The following is a 23,911-nucleotide window of genomic DNA, read 5'->3' as shown; positions in this document are numbered from 1 at the left end:
GCAATGAGAAATAAAGGAAAGTTTACGGGAGAAAAACTTTGACCATGTGATGGTTACATATTTTATGCTTGGACAACAGTGACCCTAGGGAGACAATTTAATAAAAAACTTAAGCCCAGGCAGTGAGATCGAACCTTGAAACATACAGGCTCTAAGGAGGGGGTCCAGTGTGCCTACCCTTCCCACCTACATTTTGCCCACTCTACCTGAAAGTCCTAAGAATGGAAAAAAGAGTAGAATGGGGTACAGTATGCCACCCACTCTGAACTGCTTGAACAAGGAGACAACTCCAATTTGCAGAATCTGCCCCCGGCTTTTCTACAAGGCTCACTTCATGAGCAGCACCTCAGGGGAGACAGAGAGTAGTGGCACCTCAGTACAAAAGCTCTAACAGAGAGTCTTCAGAGGATTCATTACTGGAAATCTACCCCAGCCAGTCAGCCATGGGTGTGTCTACCTATTCAAAGCTGGCCCTACCTATTCAAAGAGCAAGTGTCCTCACAGGGTGTTTGATGTCACCATGTCTCCGTGGAGGAAGCCCAGTGTAAGGGCACCAACAAACCCAGTGAAAAGAACAAGTCATCTCTTCCACCAATGGCACCCCAGGAGGACCTCCTGGGACAGCGCCACAACGTGACTACCACTGGATCAAAGGACAACATGATGTCACAAGATAGACCACTTCCATTCTCCAGCATGGAGGCCCAGGGTGAGGGTCCCACTGTACAAGAGAGTCCAGTCCATCCTCCCCAAATACACCCTAGGGATACCTCTGTGCAAGAGTCAGCCTGCACCTAAGACCCCCCTTTAGAAGTCAGGTGATAAAAGGCCTGGGAACCTTATGTTGCCGTCTGCCATTCCGAAAGAGATCGCACCTAGCCAACAACAAAATTCTGGCTTTGAGTTAAAGGAGCCATGGAGGTAGCCATGGAGAAGGTGGAGAAGCTACAACATCCTTCTACATCTAGGCTTTTAAAAAAATAATGTTCTTTCCTTTAAAGAAAAATTATTTATTTACTGTATGAACATGGAGGTTAACTTGGCAGAGTCAGCTCTGTCTTTACACCATGTCTGTCCCGGGGAATGGATTAAGGTCCCCAGGCTTGGCAGCGAATGTCTTTACTCATTGAACTGTTTCCTAGACTAAGTGATAGCTTTGAAATAAACAGATTATAAAAATATTTATTTTAGGGGTTGGTGATAATATATGATCACACCCGAAATCCAATCCCACAGTATCCTTCCTGAGTAACTTGACTATATGAAGAGAGCAGAGGACAGGGCCCATGCTGGGCAAGGCAGCGGGGTGAAGGAAGCAGTGGAGAACTGAGGAGGAATCAGCCTGAGGTCCCAGGCCAGCACAGGGCCAGCACAGGGCTAGCACACGGCCAGCACACGGCCAGCACACAGCCAGCACAGGGCCAGCACAGGGCCAGCACAGGGCCAGCACACGGCCAGCCCAGCCAAGCATAAGTCCTAAAGATTTCTACTGAGAGTCCCCTTTCTTATGTCTATTTTAAGTGCACCAGGAGACACTGCGCTCCCTGGAAGATGATACCAGAGAGTGGAGAGCAGCTTGCTGAGGATACAGACAGACACAGGAGTGAGCCAGGAAGGAATTTCCCATGGTGCCAGTGGGAAGCCATGTCTACTTCACAAGTGGAAACTAAGAGCAAACTATTTCTGTGTCTGCAGAAGAACAGGGTGTGTCTGTGGGTGCAGGAGAGAGTGTTACACCCTTCTCAGATCCATGGGGACCTGAGGACTCAGCAAGGATTCTGTGAGGTAGGGCTAAGCTCATGGTTGTCCTGACTGCCCTCTAGGTAGGTTCATGATGGCTGGTGGTGCCACAATTGCACCAGCCCAGTGAGGTGCCATGGAACTCAGAAATTTTGTAAACGACATACCATGGTGTGCAGGTCATCCTCAGGAAAATGGGTCTCAGAGGACCTTCCATGCATGGTGAGATCGTCAGCTGCCTGTCTCCAGATGTACCTGTGAGCCACTATAAGAGACAGTGGGCACCAGAGGGCCTGACCTCTTTGTGTCCAAGATGACTACTGCTGACCAGATTGGAGGCAGAAACAGAGCAGTGATGGTGCAGGAGTCCATCTGGTGCTCATTTGAAGGTAGAAGGTACAGGAACAGTGAGTCCATTGCTTATGGTGCAGCTCTCAAAGCCATCATGGCTTGCTAGACAGCTTGTTCCTAGCCCACCAAGATCAGAAAGATCCACAACTCACACCAGCACTGTTATTGGTGAGCCTGCTTGTTGCTTTGCAGCCTGAGACATCTGGATACACTCTTCTGTACCCTGCATCTGGACAGACAGGGACAAGCAAACACACAGACACACACTGACACACACATGCACACACACACACACACACACACACACATACACATACACACACATACACTCCACATACACATATACACACACACACACACATACACAGGGACACACACATACACACACATACACACATACATACACACACATACACAACACATACACATACACACACACACACACACATATACACACACACACACACACACACACACACACACACACACACACATACATACACACACACACACACACACACACACACACACACACACACACACACACACACACACATACACACATACACATACACACACACACATACACACACACACACACACATACACACACATACACACACACACATACACACACATACACACACATACACACACATACACACATATACATACACACACACACACATACACACACACACATACACATACACATACACACACACACACACATATATATACACACACACACACATACACACATATGCACACATACACACACACATACACACACCCCTCTAGATGTTCCTTGCGCACAGTTGACGCTAGTGAAATTTGTTTGAAATGGAGAGAATCTGCATTCTAAATAAAGTCATTTTATATTTCATGTGATACTAGGTGTCCCTCCAAATCACAAGACCTTTCTCTTGTCTCCAACCCCATCTGAAACATTAACCACCTCCTTTACGGCTTCATAGGAACCATGTGAAGCCAGCAGCTCCACGATGCACTCTTTACCCCAGGGCATCCCACTGCAGGCAAGGTGAGGCCCACCACTGTGCTTTGAGTGGAGCCAAGCTGAAGTCTGGAAGGTTCCACAGTGAAATTGGTTCCAAGCATGATCATGTATAAGAACCTGTTGAATGGACAAACAACTAAAATCCTCTGCTCTGACAGAGAGGGCTTTCCTTTGTGTCGTTTATGGTCTCTTGTCACCTTCTACCACCTAAGAAAACTCAGGGAATTAAATGGTCAGATTCTTACCCCTCCTTACCCTCACACTCTAGTTTACCCTGCCTTTCTTATTTCCAACAGAATCTCACACAAAGATCCAAGCCGTTTTCTTTCTGATACACTATAGGGATGTTGCTGTTACTGCAGTTTGTGTCCCTAGGCAGCACACTGAGACAGCCTGGTGTCTTTACTGCCTGTATGACCCTGTACTGCGGTTACCAAAGGACTCCTGGGACTGCACTCCACAAGGGACAAAGCCTGAGGCCAGCTTCACCTGCAGGGTACATAGGGCAAGAGATGCCCCTCAAGCTGTCATACACTGGATGGAAGATGGACACACAGGTGAATCTCCCTTGCTCAAGCCATGGGGAAGACATGATTGGCCAACATTTGGTAATCTTATCCAAACCCCTTGTTTTCGGGTCTCCTTGATGGAAGAGGCTCCTGCTGATTGACATCGAAGTAGCACCAGAGCCAGAAGCAGTACCATCAGCCAGGTAGACTGGGAGCAACAAGAGAAGTAAAATGGGTTCTGATTCCAGGTCACCCAGCGCCTTACCCTGACCCTATGTTGTGGAAGAACACCATGTGTGGAGGCTTGGAGAACTTCCTCACTGGGGGCAGTTCCTCAATCTCCAGCAGGAGTTGTGATCAGGGTAAGGTACTTCTCACGTCCCCTCCATCCACCACCTTCACTGCTGTGTGAATGGGAAAGGGAGAGTCAGCTGGTGTTACCACCCTCTCAGCCACCTAGCAAGGTACCACTTCCCCAGTAAGAAGTCTCTAGAAAGAGCGCCATCTGCAAGAGCCAGACGTACAAGACATATAGAACACCGACAGACTCTCCCTCTCCCTCCCCCCCCGTGTGTGTGTGTGTGTGTGTGTGTGTGTGTGTGTGTGTGTATTGTGTGTTTGTGTGTTGTGTGTGAGAGACTCTTTATAATTGGGTCCCCTCTGAGGCACTGACACCAACCAATATCAGGAGAAGTTCTCAGCTGTGCCTCTCAGTGAAGGGAAGATCAGTGAAGAGTCAAGACCAACAAGCATTGCTCATCTAGCTCTGTAAGCAAGCCAAGCTCAGCCTCACTGTCCATTGAGTCCTATTCGACCCTCCAAACATCACATGTCCTCCATGGGTCTTGCCTCAGCATGCGTGTCAGTCTCTGGTGACATCACTCTGCCAATCATCCCAAGTCCAAGAAGTGACAAGAAACTGCAGCACACCACCAGAAGTTTTTTGGTGTGTTTCTCTCTATGGAATCCTGACAAATGGAGCTCAACTACGCAGTGTAAGGTGGACCAATACATGTGTGGCATTAGCAAAGACTTCTTCATCATGTGTCCTTTCATGTGTTTACAGAACATCCTATCTCCTGTGTCTGCATCAGTGAAACATTCCTTCATGAGTCTGCAGTAGCCTTTTTCACACCTGTGTCCACTTCAGAAAAACACTCCTTCAAGTGTTTGACCCAACAACTTACCATCCAACCCAACCAACTTTCCAAAGAACCCTTAAGTTTCCACTTCATGCAACTATGATTCCAATAGGAATTTTAATGATAGAAATGTTTAAAATACTTGATTTGATTAGCAATTAACTGGTTTTAATTTAGGGGCTCAGTATTTCTAACCATCACTACCATGTTCCAACCACGTGCCCTTTAATGTGTGCGATCAATGTAAGTCCTAATCCTAACCGTTTCTCTGAAGGGGAACAGATAGACATAAGATAAGACTATGACCCCAGCTCAGAATCGGTGTTCAGCCTTTACCTATGCGGGACCCATTAAGATCAGATCAGGGAGAAGGAATGACACAAAACCTCCCAGCTAGAAGTCCTGCAGACCTCTGTGAGCATCTGCTTCCTATTCTCAGTGGGGCTCATGAAGCCCCGCCCACAGCCACAACCATTTTACAGCAAATATTTTTATAATAATGAGATTTTCTGATTTCCCATGAGTGAGAAGTCTGTAGACTTATCAAGTTAAAGTCAGGACCTGCGGGATACGTTGGCTTATTATAGGTGGGCACAATGACCACAGCAACAACAAAAGACTGAGAAAGGAGGAATACACAGGAATGCATACATAGGAACACACTCTCACACTCATGCACACTCACACAAACTCACACAATCTCTCCTGCACACTCACCCACTTATACACATACTCTCACACACACTCATCATACACACTATCACACATTCTTACACACAAACATACTCAGTCTCTCATGCACACTCACACACTCACACACACACTCACACACACACTCTCACACACTCACACACACTACCTTAAACACACTCACACACTCACTTATAGACATATGCACACTCATACATGCACACTTGCATTCATTCTCTCACACACACATTCTTTCTCGCGCTCTCTCCCTATCTATCTATCTATCTATCTATCTATCTATCTATCTATCTATCTATCTTCTCTTGATTTTGAGTTGATAATAAATACTCTAGAGTCCCTGAAAGTCCTCTGAACAAGCAAAATGACTGATAACTGTTGCTCAAAGCTTGTTGTAAATCTCTGACTTAGATCACAGCGAACAAAGTATCGAACTATTTTAGAAAGAATTTCATAGTAAAGAAAGATATCCCTTCTCTGCTTGAAAGGGCAAAAACCCGAAGCATCTAGACAATGTGGCTTCCTATACCAGCTCCTCTCTATGACAGAAAGCGGCGTGCATTGTTTTTAATAAGTTACGTTTTCTTTAGTCTGCACTCCACGCATCCAGGATTTTAAATCTTGGAATGTCTATAATTCTCATCTTTGCATAACGTAGCATGAAATTCTCTGCCAAGTGAAGTCCTAGCACAGCTCAGATGTGCGCACTATCTGTTATCAAACACTTAGACAGCGTACTCTGAACTGCTTCGCTGCAGGCAGGAGCTGCCGAGGATGTGCATGTGTTTGCTGTTCTTTATGTGTGACGACCTCAACATCAGTGTCCGTGCACGTAGCTGCAGAAAGTTTTTAAAAAGCAAAATATTTCTTCAAACATTTTTAAAATTCAGACGAGCCACCTCAGGTTGCCCAAGTTAATGAGAATTAAGTCTCCCCCCCACACTAATTATATTTTAATTAAATCACAGCAGTGACTGAATAGTTGTAAAATGATTCAGGCAACATGAAAATATTTTTAAAGGCACAATAACCTCTTAGGAACGCAATTTAAAACGTGAGCTATGTTTAAAAGCTGTCCTTTGTGTGATGCAGAGTTCAAACACTGTTTTCTATGGAGAAATGTTACCTGAGATATTAAATACCCAGCTCAAATTATAAAGCCTTCATTGATACTTTCCACTTACCCTTACGTTCCTCCCACAATCTTACCTTAAACACTGAGATGACATCTTTCATATTCTGTTATCCACAGCCATCACAGCCAATGGACACACTTGTGCAAACAGCGACACCATAGTCTGTATATGTCTTGTGAGAAAAGAGAACATTTGGGCAAAGCTACAAACAGAGACACAGCTCTTGGAAGGGGCACCCCAGGTTAGGGTCGGCATCTCGAATTTTCTAATGTGAAGCTGGTTCCTGGTTTTGCTACTCTATGTCGAGAAGAATTTGTAAATGGCAGCTGCGTGTGGATCATAGGCTATTTAAGGAAGAGTATTCAGTTCTCCCAAACAATTTATTTGAACTTTCCTTTCCAATGAAGGCTTTTTTACAGGTTTGGATGGGCCCAACAGTTTATGACTAATAGGAGTTGATGGATAATTTTTTATTTACACAGGATTGGTTCTTTCAGTTCTGGTTTGAAAACCGAAAGGTTGGCAATGAGGCTATGTGTCAGTCGGTGGAATGATTGCTAGCATATACAAAGTTCTAGGTTCAGTCCCCATCATTTAAAAAATGGTGACTAGTGCTGGTTATTCTAACATTTAGAGGGTGGTAGGATGATAGACAGAAATTCAAGGTTATCCCTGGCTACAAAGTGAGTTTTGAGACCAATATGAGATATGGGAGGCCCATGTCCCCTCTCCCTAAAAAGGAACCATTGATGGGATAATATTATAATATTATAGTTGACTAATTGGGGAGTGGAGATGGTTTAATATGGATGAACCCAGGTGGGCCACAAGATGGTAGTTGCTGTAGTTGGGTGACGGCACCCAGAGGTCCCTTCGAGTCTTAGCTTTACTTCGGGTATGTGATATATTTCATAATAAAAAGGGAAAGGGGGAAACCGATGGGTGCTCATAACAGCTGGAAGAAAAATGAGGCTGATTGCTGGCTTTGCTGGGTCACCTCAGCCCCGCCACCATTCAGATGTGATTGGCCTGAGGTAACCAATGAAGGGATTTCTCTGAGTGTCCTGTGATGTTGCCGATCATCAGGCCCCTCACTTGGTGAGAATTGATCATGATTCTGGTTCCCTGTGAAAATTGGTGTGTAGGCATGAGCACACCCACACCTGCACTTTTAAAAATGTATAATTATACCCTTTCCTTGTTCCCAAGAGGATTTAAGATATTTGTGCCCATGTGAAATCAAACTTAAATAGTTTTGCCATTTAAAATTTCTCTCCCTAAAATAAAGCCCCATGAATATTTATTTTACATTTGCATAAAAAAGGCAAACACCTTGTCATGAGACCCTTTTGTTCAGTCTGCTCACATCACTCAAGCTTGTGATGAACGAAGTTCCTATTTATATACAGAGTGTTACATTTGCTTCTGATTAAGATCAGAAAAGTTACCTTGTTTCGAATTCTGCTGTGCTCCAGTAGCATCTAATGCAAACTTTCATGTCATGGTTTCTTGAGCTGTTTGGGATGATAGAAACATGGGGGCTTCTGCCTTGTGTGTTCGTACATGTGAACATGGGCACCCCTACTCTTTGCTGCTGGAAAGGCGAATTCTGTAACATTGTCACCATCTTCTGCCCATCTGATTCGAAAGCTTGAGGTTCAAGAAACAAAGCCACTCCCTTGCTAAACTAGAAAGGAACCAACTCACCAAAGGCAGCATTGACTGCTCAAAGGCTTAAAAGTAGGAGGGGAAAAATATGTTCAATGGAAGCAGGGAATTACTGCATTCCTCCCACTTAAAATCAGTCTGCAGAATGAATTCCACGTGGCTGAAGTTCTCCAGTCAGTCTTTCAGCAACCAGAGTGTAATTGCTTGAGTAACCCAGAAGGACTGGCACCCCTCAGGCACAATTGCTCCAATCTGAGGACCAGTGCCAGGCGCTGACAATAGGCTCAGCATTCAAAGATGTCTATATCCTGGTCCCCCGTGCCGTGCCTCTGAGAGCTGTAATTTCCCCCACCGTGGAGGTCAGTTCTCATTACTGAACTTGGGAGTGTTCAGAGTCCAAACGACAGGGACAGTGGAAAGCTGTGGACAGTCATGAATGATGAACAGAGTCCCCCAAAAGCCATCTGAGACAGCGGAGAGAATTCCTTTTCAAGCACACAGAGCAGAGGTCATTCTCCAACTCATTTGACGCATTAGCTGTGGACCTCTCTGGAAAGCCCTCTGAGTGTCCCTACATGCTGTAGGCAGTGGGATCTCACCATGGCTGCATCATCCAGGCATGTGGACACTTCAGAAACTTCTTGATACCCAGCTCAGACCTCAGGCCAACTCAGTCACATGCAGACACCGATGTCACGAACAACTCTCCGGAGGGTTCTAGAATATGCCAAGCTCAAACGCTCGTGTTCTAGACACACCCTCTCATTTAGTTTTCAAATAATCGCAGGTGGCAGATGTGTCCCCTTTCTGTCCCATGCAGGGAGATATAGGCATAGTTATGTTGTTCTGTGGAGGTTGAAATTTATTCCGACCTAGATCGGTCTAACTCACAAATAAAGGCTTGAACAAGGGGTTTCACTACATTACCTAAGGAAATTAGCTATTAAGACACGGATCCTCACGTAGTAGAACTCAATAAGAAACAGCTTTACCCACCTCACAAGCAAATGCCATGGACTTTGGAGAATGGAGCCCCTAGAGGAGGTTGGGCTGTTCTGAACTTTGGGTTACCATGACACTATGAGGGCTTAGGCTCATGCTTGCCGTCTGGTCTGGATGCCAGATTGTGTCATACTGAAGAAATTATTTTTACTAGAGCCAGAAGGATGGGTGCAATTTCCCTTGAAGGTAGAAAAGAAGATATGCCCCCCCCCACAACCCAACAACGAAATGTCTTATTTGGGGGAGGAACTTGTTGGGTTTTTTTTTTTCTCCCTCTTGCATCTGGAGTCTTTAGGAATCAAACAGGAATTTAATAAAGTTTGAATAAGGAAAGAAAAATGATGTCTCCCTTAACAAGGCAAGCTAGGGGCCCAAAAGACAGTTTGTATTTTGTGTTTGGGGGCTCTTTGTCTGCTGGGTTGTTGGTTAGTGACACTGTGGGTTGAAGGCAGGTCAGCATTTCACTAGACAAGTAAGTGCCATATCACTAAGGTGCACGATCCGCCCTGACACTTAGTGTTTAAAAACCCAATTGTGTATCCTCAATTTCAACACGTTTTTAATCCCCAGCCTTCGCCCCAACCACATAGGATGGAACAGGTATGTGTCTCTGGATGAAGCTCTCCTTAGGCACCAGGGAGGGCACTGACTGAGAACGCTTGATGTGTAAGGCTGGATAGCGACAAGCTGAATTGACTCTACCATTCCCTGGCCCATAGCTCAGCACAGCACAGCAGAGCACACACAGCACAGCACAGCACAGCACAGCACACACAGCACAGCACAGGGCACAGCACAGGGCAGCACAGCACAGCACAGCACAGGGCACAGCACAGCACAGCACAGCACAGCACAGCACAGCACAGCAGACATTTCAGCCTAGTCTACTGTGCACTGGAGCATGCTCTCAGCCACACACGACCCTCAGGCCAGTGTGGCCATGGAGGGGTAGCTGTGAGTGCTCCCACAGGAGTGAGGTCTAAGAAAAACCTGCCTTCTAAGCTACGGAGTTCTGGGCTCTCAGATGCAAAACAAGTAAGGCATGGTGTCTAGACTGTAGTCGACACAGGGCCTGCAGGTGCCGGGATACGGTATTTAAACCCCAGCAACCTCGTTCCAGGTAAGTTGTTATCAAATACAACAGGATTTGGCTATTGTTTGTATATAAAGTGGAATCTGCCTGGTGGTAAAATAGATGATCTGAACAGCAGATGAAGCACCTTAGATGTGAACCAAATCATTCCTGTGAGAATCAACGCAGTCTCCGTCGAAGGTAGTAAACCTGGAAGTGATGAGCGAGACGCCACAGCCAGAGAATGTTCCAGGCTCAGTCGGTGACCAGTGCTTCCTGCCCCATGTGGGATCCGTCCCGTGATGACGTCATCCTGAACTACCACAGAGCAGAGCATGGTTCTCATCTTTGGCATCTCAGCTCACTGCGCAGCGTGCGACACTCTTATCTCTTGGGTCAGTCTGCTCTCCTCTCTGTGTAGTTGTGCAGATGAATTACATCTCTGTGTTAATCCTGTTCAGTAGAGGTTCCCTTGCCTTACTAATCATTTGTGAAATAAAAACAATTACTAACAGTAGACAGCAACATTGACTGTTATGTTTTCCCTCGGATGTCCTCATGTACTTCAATTATTTTTTTTTCTAAAAAAAAAAAAAAGGCCCCGCTTCCCTCCTCCTGTGGCGATAAGCTTCCCCCTTTACGATCAGATTTTTAAACGTATTCATTTTGCTATGAAATGTAATGTTTTTGAGACAATCTCGCTGTGCTGTTCAGGCTAACGTGGAAACAGTGAGCTCAAATGATCCTCCTGCCTCAGCATCCCAAACAGCCGGGACCACAAGTACATGCCATTTGAACACATGCAGCCCCCATAGAGTTAAGTGTTTGAACGCTTGGTCCATAGGGAGTGGTACTGTTAGTAGGTGGGGCCTTGTTGGAGGACGTGTGTCACTGTGGAGGGGGGCACGCTTTGGGGTCTCCTATGCTCAAGCTCCACCCAGTATGGAATCCAGTCTCCTCCTGGCTGCCTTCAGATCAAAATGTAGAACTCTCAGCTCCTCCAGCACCATATCTGCCTGCACGCTGCCATGCCATGATGATAATGACTGATCCTTTGAAACTGTAAGCCAGCCCCAATTAAATGTTTGCCTTTATAAGAGTTGCCTTGGTCATGGGGTCTCTTCACAGCAATAAAATCCTGACTAAGACGATGCTAATAATTAATAGACAGGGGCGGTTACCAAAGTAGCCCTGAACACTCACACATGTAGCTTGTATCGAGTGAGAGACATTGCTTATATTTCCTAGCGGGTGCACAGTACGGACAACGATTCACAGCTCCTCAAGGAAGTCGCGCCCAGCGATAGCCAAGGTTCTCCACTTATCTACAGAAAGGAGCTGCTTCCAGATACAGGTTCAAGTGCAAGCACGAGCTGGGACCTCTACCAGCTTTCATTTCCAAACCTTCTCACCAGTCGCCTTGACCGCAGTCCCCACCCACCACAGTGTGCCATCATATCCAACTCCCTGTGGTATCCCCGTATTGTGATAGCTGACAGGATACACACACAGGACAAACCTTCTCCATACCAGAAGAGCTGTGCAGCCTGGTTACAGACGTCTGCCTCCCTCTGTGGAGACGAGACACGCACACTGGCTCTGCTCTTCCTTACCTCCCGTCGCTCTGTTCCTACCCAGGCCAGCCGCCTGGCTCTTTCTGGAATACAAATTGCTCCCACAGCTGATTCCACATATACAAATGTCACTTCTCTTGGTGACGGGGTCCAAGGACTAAGGTCACCTCTTTGGAAAGACGCTTTTGCCTAAGATTTTATCCATTTCCTTCTCAAGAGTCCAAAGTTACAGCGACTCAGTGCTTGGACAGCACTGTTGGCGTTTAATAAATATTTTTCGGAAGTGAAAGAACTGCCCAGCATGTAGCACAGGAAGAGGAAATACGAAATAATTATAGAAATTAAGGAGATGGAAATTCTGAGATGGGAAAAATGGTCCCTGATGCAAGAGGAAGCCCCTTGGGGTCTCTACGGAGTGGTAAAGCAACATCATCTCAATAGACTTCTGAGCAGTGTTGACCGATGTCCCGCAGTCTCTCGTCAGAGAGCCACCAGGATAGCCATTCAAGAAGCCACAGATATTTGGCATCTGTGCCTCCGGGCCCTACTTTACTAACAGGAAGAAGAGCCGCCATGACAGCCCATCCTGCATGTCCACAGTGTCCTTGACCTCCCAAGGAACAGCTTCACTACCTCATGTGTGTCAATGCTAGACTCAAGCATTTCACGCCGGAAGCCATGGTATTACTCGGAAACTGGTTAGAAGTAGCCCCGTGGCTTTGCACGGGTCTCCTAAGCTAGGAATGGAGGCAGGGATCTGCCCCCCAGAGCTTGTCCTCTGACCCCGGAATGGAGCTGCCTCCCATTGCTGTTAGCATGCACTGGCAGCTCCTTTCACTGCCAGGTTCTCCAGCCTACATTCAGCTTGCTAAATATTTAAAGCAATTACTTAGTTTGACAACTTCTTTTGGGAAACTCTGCGAACTCTTTTGAGAATGTGGGAGCGCAATTAATTTATCTACGATGGTAGCATGATCTCTACACACACACACACACACACACACACACACACACACCAGAGTGTTTCAACAACCCGATTTCAGTACTTTTTCCCAGGCCAAAACCAGATCCTTCCAAGGCGTTACCAGCCTGAGGGCTGGGGGGCGGGCATATGTCTGAAGTGCTGACCGTGGAAATCGTTGGCTGTGTCCTCTTACCGCCCGATGAGGCCTCCTGCTCTTCCTCCTACTCCATCACTCTTGGCATGCTGCCTTTGTGTTTTGTATCCACTTTGGCCAGTGTGCCATTTCAAGTTAAAATGCCAGCTACGAGCCTGGCACGTGCCGTCACGTGCCGATAGGCGCACATGGACACAGCAAGTGCAGTTGCTGTCGCTGAGCCGCCACTGGTGCCCTGCCTGGCACAAATTCTCAGTCTTTTCCATCCACACGCTAGTTACCAGAAATGTCTAACCTCCACAAGAAACCAACATACCGTGTGTGTGTGTGTGTGTGTGTGTTTGTGTCTGTATGTGTGTGTGTGTGAGTGTGTGTCCGTGTGTCTGTATGTGTGTGAGTGTATGTATGTGTGTGGTATATATGTATGTGTGTGGTATATGTGTATGCGTGTGTGTGTATGTGTGTGTGGTATGTGTGTGTGTCTGTATGTCTGTATGTGTGTGAATGTGTGTGTGTTTATGTCTGTATGTGTGTGTGTGAGTGTGTATGTTGTGTGTCTGTGTATGTGTGTGTGGTGTATGTGTGTGTCTGTGTGGTATGTGTGTGTGTGGTATATGTGTGTGTGTGTGTGTGTGTGTGTATGTGGTATGTGTGTGTATGTGTGTGTCTGTGTCTGTGTGTGTGTCTGTGTGTGTCTCTGTGTGTGTCTGTGTGGTGTGTGTGTGTCTGTGTGTGTGGTATATGTGTGTGTGTGTGGTGTATGTGTGTGTGGTGTGTGTATGTGGTGTATAATGTTGTTGTCTGTGGTGTGTGTGTGTGTGTGTGTGTGTGGTGTGTGTTTGTGTGTGTGGTGTGTACTGTTGTGTGTCTGTAGTGTGTGTATGTGCTGTGTAATGTTGTTGTCTGTGGGGTGTGTGTGTATGTGCCCCATGCAAACAAGGGGATGAACCTTTTGTCTTGCTCTTTGGAATGTCCTGGGATCTTCACCTGGATCTGCCAGGAAAGAGTTGTGGGAGGATCACATGGGGGACAGCAGTTACAGAATCAGACCTGACTATAGCTGCTTCTTATTTCCAAATCCTTTATCCTGACAAAGTACGCATATGTGTCTAAGGAGGGCCCAGGAGGTCCACACATCGTTACAGAACTCCACGTTGTCAAAAGTCTGTGCTTTTCATGCCTGTGTCTGCTGCAATTCAAAACAGATTTTAGCTTCTTGCAAGTCTATGCAAAACATAAATGTTACTAGTCAAGTTCTAGAAAACAAATGAAAGGTGGTTTAAATCCAAACTGTATACCCTCCTTTTTTTTTTTCCTGACTGATTCTTGTGGATAAATGTCCCAGAGGACCGTGCTCCTCGGAGACATTTCTCAAGGATTTGATCAGAAACAGGCAGAGCCGTGTATCCTACTGACGAGAGCTTTCACAGATAGCTTGAGACACACCATCGGACAGCACCTGGAGGTGGACATCTTACCACAGTAAGACTATTAGTGAGAACGGCACCAGATGACTGCCACTGTTTCTTCGGCTCTGCACCGTCATTTCGGCAGTGCCAAAGACTTTCCAGGTGGAACCAGTGCATCGTTAATCAATTGAGTGCTTCAGATAGGTAGGCATCCAGAGATGCTCCTAACAGTAACACTTGCAATCGAGGAAACTAGAAGCAGTCAGCATGCCTATCAATAGGGAAACGGGCAAATCGAGAGCCAGCACACAATAGGATTCTACACGTATGGAAAAGGAGAAATTTCTGCTGCACAAGAACCACGGAGACTAGGCTCTCGCCCGTAGTGTTGGAAGCCAGACACGTGATTTGAATTCATCCACTGTAACCAAGTCAGAAAGTCTTGATCAATGTAGATATAGTTGGCCCTTATTATCTGAGTTACAGAATTCCTACAATAAATAGATTTTTCTTCAAAGAGAACAAATAGTGGAGACTAGAGCCATTGAATCTTCCCCAAACAGTTCTGGGGGACTTCCTGTCCTCATGGCCATCCTTCCTTACGCTCAAACCTGCGGATAGAAGGCCAGAAGTCAAAGGCGAGTGTGTCTCTCCACAAGCCCACAAGGCTGCTTCAAGTTACGAGAAGTACCTAGGTTTGAACTTTAGAGTTTCGGGTTCCACGTGAGCTGCTTCCTAAGGCTTTTTAACTTGAAGATAAAATTGCATGCCAAGGAAGCGTCAAAATTCTATCAAGATTAATTATGCAATTTCTGTCTATAAATGACATCCCTCCTGTACCCAGTGAAACCCACCCATGCACTAATAGGATGTGACAGCCACATCACTAACAAAGCCTCCTCCGCCTCGGTTCCCAAAGGTGAGTACCTCTGCTGGGGAGGCACTGGCACCCCTCAGGGGAAGGGAATGAGCGATGGTGTGAGCACCCAGGTTTGCTGAAGGGTGACTGTACAGGAGGGTCATCAAGAGGTAGTGCGAGAAAGTAGGTGGACCCCACCATATTTATCCCCTTTTGAACATAAATCCACTCCTGCTGGAGGCTACGACTTTCCCTACTTGTATGAAGTTGCGTCTAACAACAGCATGAGACTTTTCCATTGCTGAGATTAAACATTATATTATTATTATTATTATTATTATTATTATTATTATTATTAACAGTATATTTCTCTCAGTTGGCCTGGAAACCAAAAGGTTCCCCTCTTAGCCTCCCATGTTGAGGACTCTGGACATGAAGAACCTCAAATTGTGATTCCCTCTAAGACGAAGGGGGAAAGACCTGTCCTCTTGTGTCTCCTTGTCTCTTTGCCCTTAGTGAATGAACAAACAACCGAGAAGGACAGACAACTACAGTGTCTGAGTTTTCACGGAAATAATCATTTTTCGCATTCTTTTCCAGTGTATTTGAGCTGGAAAAAAAGATTTAGCAAGTACAACGGAAATTTTAAAAGGCAATAACCTCTCTCCAAATCCCCTTGCTCATTTCCCACTGGCTTTGAAGTCAAAAGATAGCAGAAGAGTTGAGAAGAGACTCACCAGGATATGCGGGCCTAGGGGTAAGAGGGTAGGGCTGGGACAGATCTTTATTTCTCTTCACAAACATTATCTAAAGAATTCTTTTTATGCACAGAGGTAAAATCTGCAGGAAAGGCTGCAACATTGTTTCACTGGAGCTGACATCACTAAAGCCTCTGAAAACAGTTCCTTAGGAAGTGGTCTTGTGAGCAGTGCGGCCATTCCGAACTAAGTACTGAGGAAATGGATGTGAATTTACAGAGCTGCTCCAAACAGATGGCAAATTTCCTCTGGATATATTTTTGTCTTAGAAAGAAAAGTGGAGAGATTCAAAAATAATTAAAAAAATTTTTAAAGACTGAAAATTCCTGTACCAGAAGTTAAAACTTTTTCTACCGGACACCTCTTTCTACTGAGAAACCTCTACATGACCCCAGGAGTACACATCAAACATCTGCTGGGAGCACATCTTCTAAAAATGTCTTTAAAGTAATTATTTGAAACACGTGTAACTTTGGTGCCTAGGAAGGAAAAAAGGAAAAGCTGGGCATTGATGAGATGAGGAGAGGGCTGTGTAGCTTTACATGAGACTTAAATCTCAGGTGAGTGTTTGGTTCTGCAGAACAGGGAGCATCCTTAAATGCTTTTCATAGCTGACATTTAATTTATATAATCCTCGTTGCTGAGAACTCCACTTCTTATAAACACACAATATAAATGGACAGAGTACATTTAGAGCCACTTCAGAAATTACTGGAATTCTGTCTTAATCCCAAGCTACAATTAATAGGTTTTATGCAATTCAACAATTCAAAGCTCGATTTTTAAAATCAAACATCCTAACACAGCCTAGTCCAAAGACACACTAATTTGATACTTACATACGGAGAAATGGCGGTAGAAAAAGTATTACAGTGCTCACTTCCCGTAATTAAACCGTTATGTTTCTGTGAGAGCAAAAGGCTTTGCGTGTGTAATAAAAGCATAGTTCTGTAATTGTGTATCGGGCAAGCCTCCAAGCACACTTGTGAGGAATTATGTTGATTGAGATGGGAAGACCCATCCTAAAAACAGGCAGTACGGTTCCCCAGACTGGGTCCTAGGATACAAAAAAACAAAAACAAAAACAAAACAAAACAAAACAATGAAAAATAAAAGGAGAAAGTTGGGGTAGTAAGGTAAGTTCAGTAGATAAAGACACATGGTAACCCGAATTTAATTCCCGGACCCATGTAGTAGAAGAAAAAAAATTATTTCTGCAAATTATCCTGTGACTTCTACATGCACATCACAGTAAGCACATGTATATTTGTGTTTGTGCACATGCAAACACACAGAAAGGAAGAATGAAGGGAAGAATGAAGAAAGAAGGAAGGAAGGAGGAAGGAAGGAAGAAGGAAGAAGGGAGGAAAGAAGGGAGGGGGAGGAAGGAAGGGAGGAAGGAAGGGAAAAGGTTAACAGAAGCTGGAGAGATGGACCAGCGGTTAAGAGCGCTTGCTGCCTGTTCTTCCAGAGGACCTGGGTTCAATTCCCAGCACCCACATGGTGGCTCATCTAAACTCCAGTTACAGATCCCATGCAGTCTTTAGACCTCTGCAGGCACCAGGCCAGCCAATGATCCACAGATAATCATGCAGACAAAACCCCGTACACATAATGTAATAAAATTGACATTTTTTAAAGGAGAAAACCAGCTGAGCAGCCTTTCTGTCCTCTACTTCCTGATTGCTGTATGACCAACCGCCATCCAAACCGTGAGCCCAAATGACAGCCTTTTTAAAAGTCACCTTGTCACAGTATTGTTTCACAGCAACAGGGAAAACCCATCACGGACACCACCATTCGTAACCCACAGTAGTCTCAAAGCTGAACCACAGTAACTCAAGCAGGGTCCTTGGTGTCATCGTCTGACAGCATGCAGTGTGTTCAGAAGCAAGGTTGCAAGGGAATCATGGGACACACATGAGTGCGTGTCCACAGGAGTGAATGTCCTCTAACAGCTTTTGGACCCGTTAGGCACTAGGTTTTGGATTACCTTTGGGAGTTGCAAATTTCAGAAACCTTATACTGATACTGAGATTTTTTTCTTCCCAACAACATGCAGTGACATGACCCCCTGTGGAGTCCCGTGTCACAATTTAAGAAGCTGGGCTACAAAGTAGCAGCCTCCTGAGTGTGCCCCCTGACTGGAAACTTTACGTAACTAACACGAACTCAAAAGTCAGGCCAGACTCACTGGATGTAAATTTCTAAATGCCCTAGGGTTTTGAAAGTCCGATTCCATTTTCAGTTTCTCTTCTTCAGATAAAAATAGCTACTCACACCTTTGGATCTCTCGCTAGATATTATTTCAGGATACTTGTGTGTACAATTTTGTGCTAATATGAAACAACCTGGCCTGCCTTCCTGCGTGTCACTGGGCTGCTCAGTGTGATCTAGGTCACCTCAGTGGCTCACTGATCTGGTTCCACAAACGTGAGAGTCAATGCTAAGGAAAATTACCCAATGCAATTTCCCCCTCAAGAGTCAGCTTGGTTTTCTTCCTTAATTAATTATTCTTTTCTTATGGAAAGCCCATTACGAACTAAACTAGGAATCTCTGAGTCTCCAAGGCAAAAGGAGCCATCCCCCCCCACCCCCGAACATTTCAGATCTCCTGGGGGATGGCGCTTGGTCGACAGGAGTCCAGGGGCAGGGTGGGCACCCGCGTGAGATCTGAAATGAATGGAAGGACAGAGGCACCCTGGGAAATGTGTATCTAGAAGCTACCTAGAGGAGGCCTTTGCGATTGGTGTTTCAAAGTGTCCTTTCTCTTCATAAGAGTTTGGGGACTTTTTTCTTTTTTGATAAATTCAAAGAAATGAACGTCAGGAAGCCCTGCTAATATCAAAGTCTGGCATCATCGTCCAGTCTAGAGCTCAGTGCAAACTGGCTGACTCTTTCTCAACAGGGCGCTTCTCTGGGACCCCATTTCAACTACCTAAGGAAGGTCAGGTAATCCTGCACCTGAGATTTCCGGACTGCTTCCCTGTGCTAATAAGGCATCTCGGTAGTCTTAGCTTAGCCAATGACCTTTGCCTACCCTGGATATTCCCGATCCCTTCCCCAAAACAATACAACCCTTGATTCACTCCGAATAAAGTGTGCACAAGCCCACCCCAGGTAAAGATATACGCACACGCTAAGATCGTCCCAGAGAGCTGTTTCATTGAAGATCGACAGAGAAGTACCCCACCCCCCTTGCTCCCAGCAGACCGGGATCCTGCCAGTTCCGGATTCCGCTTCATCCTTCCAGTTCTGTGTGCAATGGCACCTTGAGATCTTGAGAGGGAGAAAGCAGAAGACATCGGAACCACCATGAAGAAGCATTGCGTGACAGCGGATGATCTCTCCAGTAGTGCTCCCCTCCAATGCTCCCTGCCTTCACAGCTCAGGAAACCCTTTGGATGAGGAAGCCGAAGAACCAGAGGGGATGGAGAACACCAAAGAAACAAGGCCTGCTAAACACAGAACGACTGAAGCACACGTGAACTCACAGAGACTGGCAGCCTGCACGGGGCTGCCCAGGTCTGGGTCTGATGGGGTCCCAGTGCTGAGAGAGGAAGTGGACCCACGCGCCCATCCCTAACCCAGAAGCAATCTGATAACCTCTCGTAAATGAAAAAGTGGTTTTCTCCAATGGAATTGCACTGGGCATACAATCCTCTCTTGAGGCCAGGCCCAGAAAATAAATTCAAATGTGAGGTTTGTTTGTCTGTTTGTGTTTGTTTAAGTTTATTTGTTTTTTATTGCTCTTACCCTACAGATTTTTTGCTTATACATCACGGTTGTCAAGTTTGTGTCTTTATCAATGTTTGTGTCTCTGTATCCATATGCGTTTGCTGTGTTCTGCTGTGTTGTCTCTTTGTGTTTTTTTTTGTTTGTTTGTTTTATTCTATTCAGGCTTGCTTGTTTTTATTTTTTCATTTTTAGATACCTGTTTGTATTCTAATGAGAGAGAGCAAGAAAGGATGTGGATTTGGGCGGGTGAGGAGCTGGGGAGGAACTGGGGAGGAGCTGGGAAAGGAGGGGGTCATAATCAGAATAGACTTTCAATAAAAATATCCAAATAAAAAACAATACGGGCAAACAAAAGCCTCTAACTTCCTTCATCATTTCTGATGACTATAAGAAAAAGAAGAAGAGGAGAAAAAAATTAAAATACTGTGAAACTAAGAGCGACTTCAAGAAAACTCAGACAATTTCCAGATTTTATAACGTGAGTGCCAGTCAGGTCTGGGGTTTCATTTCCAGCTCAGTTCGGGAATCAGGATGTGAACTTAGAAAGGGATCTTGGCCCTCAGAGTCCTCGACTCCTGGACAAGACCAAGTGTTGGGTTCCCAGTAGCAAAGGCCTGTCTCCATTGTATCCTCCTAAGAATGAATGGGAACTTAATAACTAGTAGGTTATTACTACTCAAATCAATGGGTGGATACACAAATGTAGTATATCTACCCAACAGAATATTATTAAGCTATGAAAAAGAGTCACTAACATATGGTGCAATATGGGTGAACCTCGTAAACCTTGTTCTAAGGGAAAGAAGCTAGTCACACACAAAACCTACTCCATATTATGATTCTGTTCCCAGAACGGAGAAATCTACATAAACCAGTGGTTCTCAGCCTCCCTAACGCTGTGACCCTTTAATACACTTCCTCATGTCGTTGGGACCCCAACCATAAAATTATTTTTGTTACTACTTCTGTCTTAGTTAGGGTTTTACTGCTGTGAACAGACACCATGACCAAGGCAACTCTTATAAAGGACAACATTTAATTGGGGCTGGCTTACAGGTTCTGAGGTTCAGTCCATTATCATCAAGGTAGCAACATGGCAGCATCAAAGCAGGCATGGTTCAGGAGGAGCTAAAAATTCTACATCTTCATCTGAAAGCTTCTAGCAGAATAATTCCAGGCAGCTAGGAGGAGGGTATCAAGCCCACATTCACCCACAGTGACACACCTCCTCCAGCAGGGCCACACCTTCCAACAGTGCCACTCCCTGGGCTGAGCACACACAAACCATCACAAGTTCATAACTAATTTTGCTCCCGTGATGGATCATAACATAAATATTTTTGTAGATAGCGGGTTGCCAAAGGGGCCATGACCCATGAGTTGAAAGCCACTGACCTAGAGAGGAAGCGGGCAATTGTATCCTGGGGTTAGAGGTATGAGTCGGTGGGAAATAGGAAATGGCAGACAAGGGCTACCTTCTAGCATGCTGGGAATGCTCTAAAATTGATTTCACAATGGTTACATGGATCACTGAGTTCACTAAAACCCAGTGAGTTGTGAACTCTATTTGGGTAACTGTGTGGTATGTGAATTACATCTCAATAAAGCTATTAAAAGAAGAGTCTGTTAAAAAAAAAAAAAACAGCCCAGTATTCATAAGTTGCTAAGTTTCAACAGGAAACGAGGCTATAGAGCCAGGCCAAGAATCTTCTGTGAAGCAGATGTGAATTAGTCTGTGTATACCAACTATTACACGGCCTGACGCTGCCCTCGTGAAATAAAACATGGAGGGCAACTGAGCCTCGGGCTGTGGGCATCGGAAGGTCATGACGCCAGCCCAGTGAGAGAGAAATACAGAGCAAAACAGGACAATCTGGCAAGGAAACGTCACATAGGAATCAGGCTAAGTCCTGGCTCTGGATTGGGAGAAGTGAGTGGGGTGAAAATGGGGACCCATAGTGAGAACAGTTCCTGGTGATGCTAGAGGAGGGGAACTCCCAGGGTCTGAGGCGGAAGCAAAGAGGCTGGTGAGAAAGGAGAGTGCTGGCAGGTAACTTGGCAACACACTCGTGTGTGGGGCGTGGCCAGGGCAGCCTGGAGGTGAGGGCAGGAAGCAGTGGTGAGCAATTTCTGGATCACACAGCTGTCAAGCCACTGTGCACTGGCCCGGCTGCTGACGGAAGGCTTTTTTCAGGCTACAGGACAGCAGCCAACACTCAGCAAAGCGTTCCAACCCCACAGAAGCAAATCCTGCAAAGAGGCCAGGTCAGGAAGGCGCTCCAATGGCCAGACGTTGGCTAACTATCATGCGGAAAGAGAAAATGCACAGTATAGCTGCCATGTGTGAGGGGAACAGCCATGTACTTAATCAAGATCTTCCCTCTTCATAGAGGCCCTGGGAAGGTCAGGGAAGCCATATGCACTAGCAGTAATAGTACCTAGGGCTTCCAGGGAAGAAGTTGCAGGAGGGGACAAGGCAAGTAAGCTGTCCCCTGGGGGCATGAGAGTAGGAGAGCTGGCTCTGCCCCTTGCCTGGGCAAACCAGGAGAGCTAGCTCTTGTGGAACAGATGCAGGAGATCTGGTAGTCTGACCAGCTCCTCCCCTACTCAGGCCCAGATCCAGAGCTTGAGTTGGCCCACCCCAACAGCTACCCCATTGGTAAACTGCTGGAACGTGTGGAGGGGTGGGTTCTGCCGATCCAAAGCTGCAGGGTCTCCATGACACAGGGCAACATCTGGGTATCTGGGGAAAGTCCCAGTGAGGATCCAGTATTGATAATGTAGCAGAAGCCATGACTCACTGCAACGAACATTTGCAAGTAAAACTGTTTGGGCAAAAGGGTGTACGGTGTGACACACCGTGACACACTGCAGGTGCACTGTGGGACACACCATGGCACGCTGCAGCTCCCACACTGAGGTTTTGTTTTGTTTAGTTTTGGGGTTTTTAAATTTTATTTATTTACATTTGTTTGTTTATTTTCTTTTGGGGGGAGGTTGCAAGGGTGGATACGAAGGGATGGCAATGAGTAGGATTAGTGTGCATGATGTGAAGCTTTGAGAGAGAGAGAGAGAGAGAGAGAGAGAGAGACTGGAGGCCCCAGGAAGTTTAGAGTTCTGGTGGGTGGGGTGGGGACATCCTTGTGGAGACAGTGACGTGGGGAGTGCAGGGCGGAGGTGTGGGATGTAGAACCCTCAGGGGGATGGAATAAAATCTTGAGTGTAAAACTAAATAAATAATTTTAAAAAAAGAGAGAGACATATCTGAGCTTCTGCAAGCTTAAAGAAGCAGGTCATGAGGGCCCTGAAGGAGAGAACCAAGGCCTACAGGGTATCAAGCCCATTGGTCATCGTCCACCCTGAGTAACTCTACATTCCCGTAGTGTCAGGCCCACCAATGGAGCACAGTAGGGAAGGAGCTGGAGGTGGTGTGACAGCTACTGTGACATCTCACAGTGGGGGACAGAGGAGGCGAATACCAAAGCTGGCCTTTTCAAATGTATAGCAAAAGCAACAAGAACATAATCAACAAAACGGTTAATCTCCCCCCCAGGGGAATATTTAATAAAACATGATTCTGTCTAATATCCTGGGAAAACGAACATGAGGTCATTGCTATGTCACGTATACAGTCCAAACTTAAACTGTCTTTTCAAGACTTCCAATGACAAGTCTTCGTCCATGCTAGAATGAATTTCAGTTCAACATCTACAGCTTCCATAGGACTCCACAAACGGCCTCTGCTCCACATGTCACTCTTTCTCAAGTGTGGTGGCTTTCGGTGATCTCACCACGGAGGGAATGGTTCTTATTCCTGTCAAAAGACCCCGTAGGAACAACCAGCACAGCAAAGTAATAAACGCATCTAGTTATCAGCAGCAGACCATCCAAACAAAACGACTGAAAGCCGTTCACAGTCAGGCAGGGTGGCATGAACCTGTGATCCCAGCACTAGGGAGGCAGAGGCGGAGGCGGGGGGCGGAGGCAGGGGGCAGGGGGCGGGGGGGGGGCGGGCGGAGGCAGAGGGCAGAGAGGGCAGAGAGGGGCAGAGGGGCAGAGAGGGCAGAGAGGGGCAGAGAGGGGCAGAGAGAGGCAGAGGCAAAGGCAGT

Source organism: Rattus rattus, chromosome 18 (assembly GCF_011064425.1).
Source record: "Rattus rattus isolate New Zealand chromosome 18, Rrattus_CSIRO_v1, whole genome shotgun sequence".
NCBI lineage: Eukaryota > Metazoa > Chordata > Mammalia > Rodentia > Muridae > Rattus > Rattus rattus.
Note: the sequence above shows the minus strand (reverse complement) of the source record.